This window comes from Ostrinia nubilalis, chromosome 30 (assembly GCF_963855985.1).
Source record: "Ostrinia nubilalis chromosome 30, ilOstNubi1.1, whole genome shotgun sequence".
Taxonomy (NCBI): Eukaryota; Metazoa; Arthropoda; class Insecta; order Lepidoptera; family Crambidae; genus Ostrinia; species Ostrinia nubilalis.
The window spans coordinates 7,197,138-7,205,470 of NC_087117.1; positions in this window are offsets into that span (position 1 = coordinate 7,197,138).

The following is an 8,333-nucleotide window of genomic DNA, read 5'->3' on the forward strand; positions in this document are numbered from 1 at the left end:
AGAACCAAAGTGACCGACATAGCACGCAGAATTGCTAAAATCAAGTGGAAGTGGGCGGGACACATAGCTCGTAGAGACGATGGCCATTGGGGCAGAAAATTTCTTGAGTGGCGACCACGGGCTGGAAGACGTAGCGTGGGCAGGCCTCCTACTAGGTGGACCGACGATCTGGTAAAGGTCGCGGGAAGAACCTGAATGCGGGCAGCGCAGGACTGTTCATTATGAAAAACCTATGGAAAACCCAAAGGCCTCTCGCCTTTGTCCAGCAGTGAACGTCATTTGGAACGACGAAATAGGAAAGAATGTAACTATCCAAAATCTTCTCTAAGGCAGCATTTTTCCAATTTCGCAACGAGCGCGGCAATCACACTTAACTAACAGACTAACAGAGAGCATAGCGAAATCTATTTAATTAATCACTAATTTTCAAAACTCACGGAACACTTTCCAGGTAACCACGTTAATTTGTACCAAACGACTGGACTATAATTAAATTGATATAAAAATTTGGGTACATCTTCTCAAAAACAAAAGAACTGGTGCTAAAAGGGTTAAGTGACGTTTTGACATTTGTAGAGGGCCTTGTAGAAGGGGAGGCTATAGTGCTGAATGTGGATTAACTCGAGTGTCATAGTAACTTATTAGACTGCTAAGATGATAGGTATAGGTGTACCAGAATCTCATGGCAAACAAAAATATTGGAAAAGTGTGTCTTTCATATGGCAAATGTCTAGATTATGGCTTTATTGTCACCTGTCAACGTAAATCAAGTGAACTGTCAGTCGCTGCAGAAATTTTGTAATCTCTTCATGCCTATTTGTTATTTTTGTGAAAAAGTCGAAAAAGCTCAAGCAAGTCATATTGTTTTCAATGTGTATTGTAAAATAAGGCATAATTCAAAGTCAATATTTGATTTTAAAGCGCGTCGTTGAGTTGACAGTATGTTGGAGTGAAATTGGATACATTTAGTTTATTACCTAACTGCGTCAGAAGGAGGGTTTTTTTAAATATTATTCTTATAATAGCTGCTTTATAGGGGGTTTCAGGTGTACCTCACAAATTGGTGCAGAGGAATGGTGAAAATGTTATGACCATGTAAATAAAATTGAAAAAGATTTCATCAAGTAAGATAGAATAATTGAAATGCTGGAAGAGCAATTTATAATAAATAACTCTTTATCTTGATCATCTATTGAAGAAAAGTGGAATCCTTGGAATCGTTTTCTAGTTCTGAATGAAGTGATTGATTAGTTATAAGTATGATACATAATAAAATTAGTTACATAAAGTAATATACGATTTACTTATTTTTCAAGACATTTTCCTATTATATTACTGACGGGATTGCTACCATGTACCTTAGTTTTAAGTTTCCAATATTTCGGCACTGTTGCAAGCGCCATGGTCACGGAGTAACTGAAGAAATTAAAACCAGACATCGTTCAGATGAGCGTTCAAAAGACCTGAGATTTAAAAAAATCCCACGTTTTGTTTAAACAGTAAGCGAAAAAAAAGTAACTTGAAAATGGAATACAAAATGATAAGGTATGGTAAATGATAAGTCTTTATCAATGAAGAAGCAGAAGTTCAATTTCATGTGACCTCCATCTAGGCTAGTTTCCATCGTCACTCAAAGTTTGGCTGCGGTCTCAAATTTGGGCTTAATTGAGGTATTTTTTGGGTGAGAGGCATAAGAACTAATGCCGTTTTATATCAAAAATTCATACTTAGAGGTAATCAACCAGGTACAAAGCATTTCCTTGTATGTTAGTCTGCCACTCTTTAGTAAGTCCCGAAATCCCCGCTTCGGCTCCCCTACTAACCATTCTAACCATTGCACACAGATAATATCTTACATGCAGCTTTTCATGTTACTACGTCACATTTTCTAAATCCGCGCGGAAAATCGCTCCTAGCGGAAGAGCGCACTTTGAGCTTGAATATTTCAGTCATTTTTAAAGATATCAAAAAAGTAAAAATACAGTATTCATTCTAATTTTTTGTAGTTTTTTTTTGGCATCTTCAACAAAAATTGTGCGCCATGTCCATTACATTGTAAATCACAAATTAAATTGATTTTAAATATTTACTTAAAATTTTTCAATTTCCGTTTGGGGTAATTTTTTGCCCCAGGGTGTTCAAAGTGTAACCAAAAATAAGGATGTTACTTAGGGGTTAATACCAGCAAAAACACCTTTAAATTAAAATACTTTCAAGAACGTAATATCATGTATAGATCACAAACGAGAGATCACAAGCAATGCTTTTTCAAGTCAAAAATAAACTAACCAATACAAGACAGTGTGTACCTAGTTACTTAATATTAAGTAAATAATCATAAGTAGGTATACATAAATGGAATAAAATAAATTCTACAATAGTGTAGTTATAAGTATAAACTTAAATAATAAATGGACACAACAAAGTATTTATTCAAGTATAGCTGCCTTATTTATTCTATTTGAAACTTCAACCAAATTGATCTTTAACGCAACACATTCACACTTCTTCACCGCATTCTAAGTGACTATAATTTGATTCAGGGTTCTAATGGAATCCTGGTTTTAGAAGAGTATTTTCACTCACACATTCTGAAACGTCTAGTGGTAACAATGGGAACTAATAATAACTTAGAATGACAGTAGTCCTGTCAATGTCATATCTTCAGTGTTGGACAACTAGGTATATTATGATTTTGAGCCACAAAAAGCGGTTGCAGTGTTTCCCAAGTATTTTTGATAAATTGATTTGGGTAACATAATGCAGTGTTAGGGATGAGTTGACCATAATGATAGCTAGGACTAATTTTATTCTTTTTAAATAAAAAATCTGAAGCTTAAACCATAGAGCTATCGTCGCTCCAATATCTACAAAATACAATACGTAAATTCGTTTGCGAATCGCAATGCGAATACTTAAAATACACCTTGTTTTGCAGACAAACATTCCATATCCAACTTATACACTAAGCATTATATGCATTCAAGGCATTTATACTTGGCTTTAGACAATTACGAACTACTTAATGAGATGCTATAGGTCTACGAGGGGCGGCTGAAAAGTTTTGAGCCTAAGTATCTTCAAGTGTTATTATTGACTCGTGCTAAATTTAATTAATTTGCCAATAACCTCCTTAGTATATGTACAAAGTTTCATTTCAATAGCGTCATCACGCTTTTAGTAATTAATCCGTAAACATCATCATGTCTCAGACATTCGCGCAATGTACGAAATTGAAGTACACAGTTGTCATAAAATTCCTCAAAAAGAGGAACAAAACGCTAACGGTAACATTTGAAAATATTTCTACAGTTTATGGAGAGTCTGGGCCTTCATTTGCCACCATGAAAGATTGGATCCGATAATTCAAGCATGGCAGGGAGTCGCTAAAAGATGACCGCAAGTCAGGGCGGCCAGATTTCGCCATTAACGAATAAAATAATGAAAATTTAAAGAATCTTGCTTTAGAGATCAGCGAATTAAGCTGTGACAGATAGCTGAAGCCATAGGCATTAGCAAGGAACGTATCGGCGATATTTTTCATACTCATTTGCACATGAAATAGCGGTGCGCGCGTTGGGTGCCAATAATGCTCACGCCGCTCGACAACCAGCGTCGAGTCACAACTTCGCAGGAGTTTTAGGACATCTTTGGCCATATACCTAACAATTTTTTTTCTCACATTGTCACTATTGATAAATTATAGATCCGGCAGTACGATCTACAGTCAAAATAGGAGTCAATGCAATGGATTCAAAAGGGAAAACGCCGCCGCGGAAATTCAAAGTGGAGCGATCGACACCCAAGCTCATAGCCACTATTTTTGGGACTGTGGAGAAATTTTATTCATTGACTACCTATTTAAAAAAAACTACAATAAATAGGGATTATTATACTGTACTGTTGATAAGAGTGCGTCAAGTGGTTATTGAAATATTAAGAGGCAAACTGGCGAAAGGAAATCTGTTATTGCAAGACAATTCCCCCGCGCACAACGCGCATGTTGCATGGCTTGCCCCGGGTAAAACTGGATTTCAAGAAATTAATCACCTACCACACAGTTTAGTCCAAATCCCTAGCTATTTTGTCCAATTCTCAAATTGGAAAAAGGACCTCCAGGAACAAAGATTTTTGTGTGACAAAGAAGTGAAGGCGGCGTTAAAGGCTCATTTCGAAGGCAAAGATTGCGATTTTTTTTTCAGTGGGTTAAAAGCTCTTTTACACAAATGTAAGAAGTCCGTTGTAGTAGAGGGAGATTAAATAGAAAAATATATTTTTTATACTTTTCTATCGGCATGTTTAATACCCTAGGCTCAAAACTTTTCAGCCGCCCCTCGTATCTCAACTCAGCCAGTGCCTGAGGTATGAGGCATTATTCACGTTACAAAACTTCAACGACAACAAAACACTGAGTTGCGATCCTATCGAGTAATCATTCTATCGAAATGACCCTTGTGTATACGGATTTAGAACTGTTTTTCAATGGGACGACTTCTGAACGTCAGCGAGATCTTGACTGTCAAAATATGTGAATTAGGCCGATGGTGGCGCAGGAGGGGTGACATTGACATATTATGACGTGACAGAGCGTACAATTTTTTTCTTAAAATATGACATTATATGACAGTATGTATCATTGACATAGTTTGAATCTAATGTATGTTTGTGCTATTTCAATAATTTATAATCATTTCTGACATTTGCATGACAGTCAATTAATAATGATACTACCTTTTTTAATATTAAAAAAATAACCGTATTTTTTATTTTTTTGTAATATTTGCACATAGTATGTATATAGAATATGTTGAAAACTTCTCCCTCTATAACCATTTGTAACCGTAGGGCAAATAAATGATTTTATTATTTATTTAATTATTATAAATCTGAATTCTGAAGTTTCGTGGACATTTGACGTCTCAAAAACACCCTCCCGTGCCGTCCTCATACCTCAGGCACTGGCTGAGTTGAGACTAGACCTATGTTGAAGGCTTTATACTTAGTAGTAACCCAAGTTTTACTTCTGTGCCGTGTTACAATGCTATAGATCTACAACACTTGGCACCGATTTTGATCTTACATCTTCAGCGAAGTCGATAACTGACTCTTTTTTTCACACTCGCACCATTATTCACAAACATTACTATGAGGTCTCACAGTGCGCGTGGACGCAAAGAACTAGTCACAGAGCTCTATTCAACGCTGTGTGTGCGATTTGCTGCTTCACAGCAAGCATCGTTTGTGAATACGAGCGTTAGTTTTTAATGGGATATATCTAAATGTCATACGGTATAGTAAAACGATTCTGAAACGTCAAGTGGCAAAAATTTGAACTAACCCACTATTGAAAGTAGTGCCCTCCTTATGAAGAAATCAAAAGTCCGGATAAAAGGCCGAATTTTATCGAAAAATCCTAAGATTTTGTTTCAGTTTGAGAATTTTCTCTAAAAACGTACTAAGCAATTTCAAAAAGTCATATTTTTATTGTTTTTGATGCGGATTACATAAGTGTTGATTTTAATTGTGAAAAATTACTTAAAGTAGGGAGATTTTTTTAGTTTATTAAATTTTTTATTAAACACATCTTACAAATATAGGCAATGTTACCTATTTCATTAGAAATTCCAAAAAATCAAAATCCGGCCGCAATCCTGAGAAGGGTCCAAAAACCCTGAAATCTTAGGACAAATCCTGGGATATGGTAACCCTATATCTGGGACACTTTAGTGTTGTACAACTATACTTAGCAACTTAAATAATCTTTTAAAAAGTCAGATCAGAGCAATGAGGGCTATCGTTTTAGCGCTCACCAGTTAGCGCCACTGTAGAGTAAGGTCCTGTCACTTGCTATATAGTAGCGAAGACAGTGGCACCAACTTGTGAGCGCTAAAGTGGTACGAGGACTATAGCATTTGCACTCATCAAGATGGCGCCACTGTAGAGTAAGGTCCTGTCAATCGCCAGGGGTGCCAACTGTTAAGTATAAAAACGATAGCCCTCATTACGAAATAAATAATAAACTCCACCTGACCGTCTCTTATTCTTTAGTCGCCTCTTACAAAATCTACGGGAGGAGTGCACATTAATAGTACTTATTATAAATTTATGAGATTCTACTATAATATTGTTAATCTGGAAGCCAATGGTGCGCTCTCCACAGGAGGCAGTAGAATCCGCTGTGGACCTGGCTGCTGTTGTTTTGCTGGAAATACAAAATGTTAATGGTGATTAATAAATAATACGGTAAAAAATGTTGCAGTGAGTCTCTGCTAAAGTCCGGTCGCCGAGCACGTATAATTTCGTCCAATGACCCCAAGCTACCCATCCTTATCGCTCGCGCGTAGTTATATTGCTGTCGCGACTGTGCGACGAGCGGCCGCAGTGAGTGTGCGAGCGCGACAGCAATATAATTACGCGCGAGCGATAAGGATGGTTAGTTTGGGGTCATCGGACGAAATTCTACGTGCTCGGCGATCGGAGTTTAGAGTTTCTTTCTGCTTTAACATACCATGTCATAATGTCCTGTGGGTACTATTTTATTCTACATTTTGTACTTTCTGTTTGTTTGTAATGTGTGTTTCTGTTATGCAAATAAACGTTTTATCTATCTATCTATCTGTAAACGAAGTAAAGTCGCTGACATAGCCCGACGGATTAGCAAGCTGAAATGGTAATAATGGGCAGGGCACATAGTACGCAGAACCGACGGCCGATGGGGCAGAAAGGTTCTGGGGTGGAGGTCGCGTACCGGAAAACGCAGCGTGTGACGTCTACCCATAAGGTAGACCAACGACATCATAAAGGTAGCAGGAAGGCGCTGGATGCAGGCCGCTATCAACCGTGCGATGTGGAAATCATTGGGGGAGGCCTATGTTCAGCAGTGGACGTCCTGTGGCTGAAATGATGATGATTCTACTGTATAAGTACCTGGTGCTGCGGCGCGAACCGGTTGAGCAGCGGGCGGTAGGAGTCGCCGAACGTGGCCAGCATGGGCGGGCCCGGCGCGCCCTCGTGGCCCAGCAGCGGCACCATGCACGTTATCTGAATAAATTAATAAATAAATAAATATACTTGGACTCTCTAGTCTAGTCCCAAACTAAGCAAAGCTTGTACAGTCACGGAATGAAAAGGTTCGTCAGTTTTCAAATTGATTACTTCAACGAATCGCGAGCACATATTACCTTTTGAAACTATGTTACAGAATAATCTCGAGTGTCTACTCACGGACATTGCCCGCGGGCGGCGTGACCGGAGGGAGCGGCGAGCGTTCGGCGAACGAACGAGCAATGTTCGGTTCGCGAGCGAACATAGAAGAAGACGATCCTGATGCACTCTCTTCAACGACTTTGCACTAAACGGTCTCGATATTATTGTAAATTTATACCGAATAGACAATTAATTTTATACAGTCCACTCCTTTTCATTTATAACTTCCGCTACACTCACTATCGAAGTAACACGAGTTAGAGAAAATAATCTTTAACTGTTCGTTAGTAAAGTTCAAAATTATTCAGATCAAAGTTGTTCGACGATTTATCTTGTCAAGATTATTATGATTGATAAACTAAAACCATGGACCTATAAAAAAAGGCGGACGGAACTCGCGCTCCAACAAAACTGTGACGCAAAATTTTGGCGTTTGTCTATTGTGTGAGTGAATTTAGGGATGCCATGTTAGCCAAAACATTTTACCCATTTATTTTAAGAAAAACATAGATCGGCAGATGTTACTTGGAAATGTAGACAGAATTATTCCGTGCCATTTTAAAAGGATGAAAGGTGAATGCGGTGAGGTTGAGGCGCGAAATTTTCAATGTTCAAATTTTCTTACATTGTTTGCAAGTCAGTGTGTCAGGGTATGTACATAATCTTGATCAAAAATGATTCACGCAGTTACAAATTACGAATCTTGTGTACATTATAATCATAAGCTTATGCATCATCAATATATTATTATTATCTCTGATAGATTTTAACATACAACCTGACACTGACTTGCAATCAATGTAAGAAAATTTGAATTTCGCAGTTCCACATTTTTGGGAAGGATCAAATTTGCCTATGAAAATATATCCCATTAAAACACAATTATTATGATAAATTATTTTATTTCCATAGTATGCGTAATAAATAACTAAAAAGTCCTAAAATTATTATTAAGTTCCCATATTTCGGGTAATTTTCCCACGTAAATAACTGAGAACACTAGTCTTTGACGTATTATTTTTTCGAGTGAATGACGTTTGATTTCAATTAATTTCAATATTTTAATGTCGGGAAATAAGTGATTGGATTATTATTTTGCCTGTGAAATGTGATTCCTTAATTTTTGT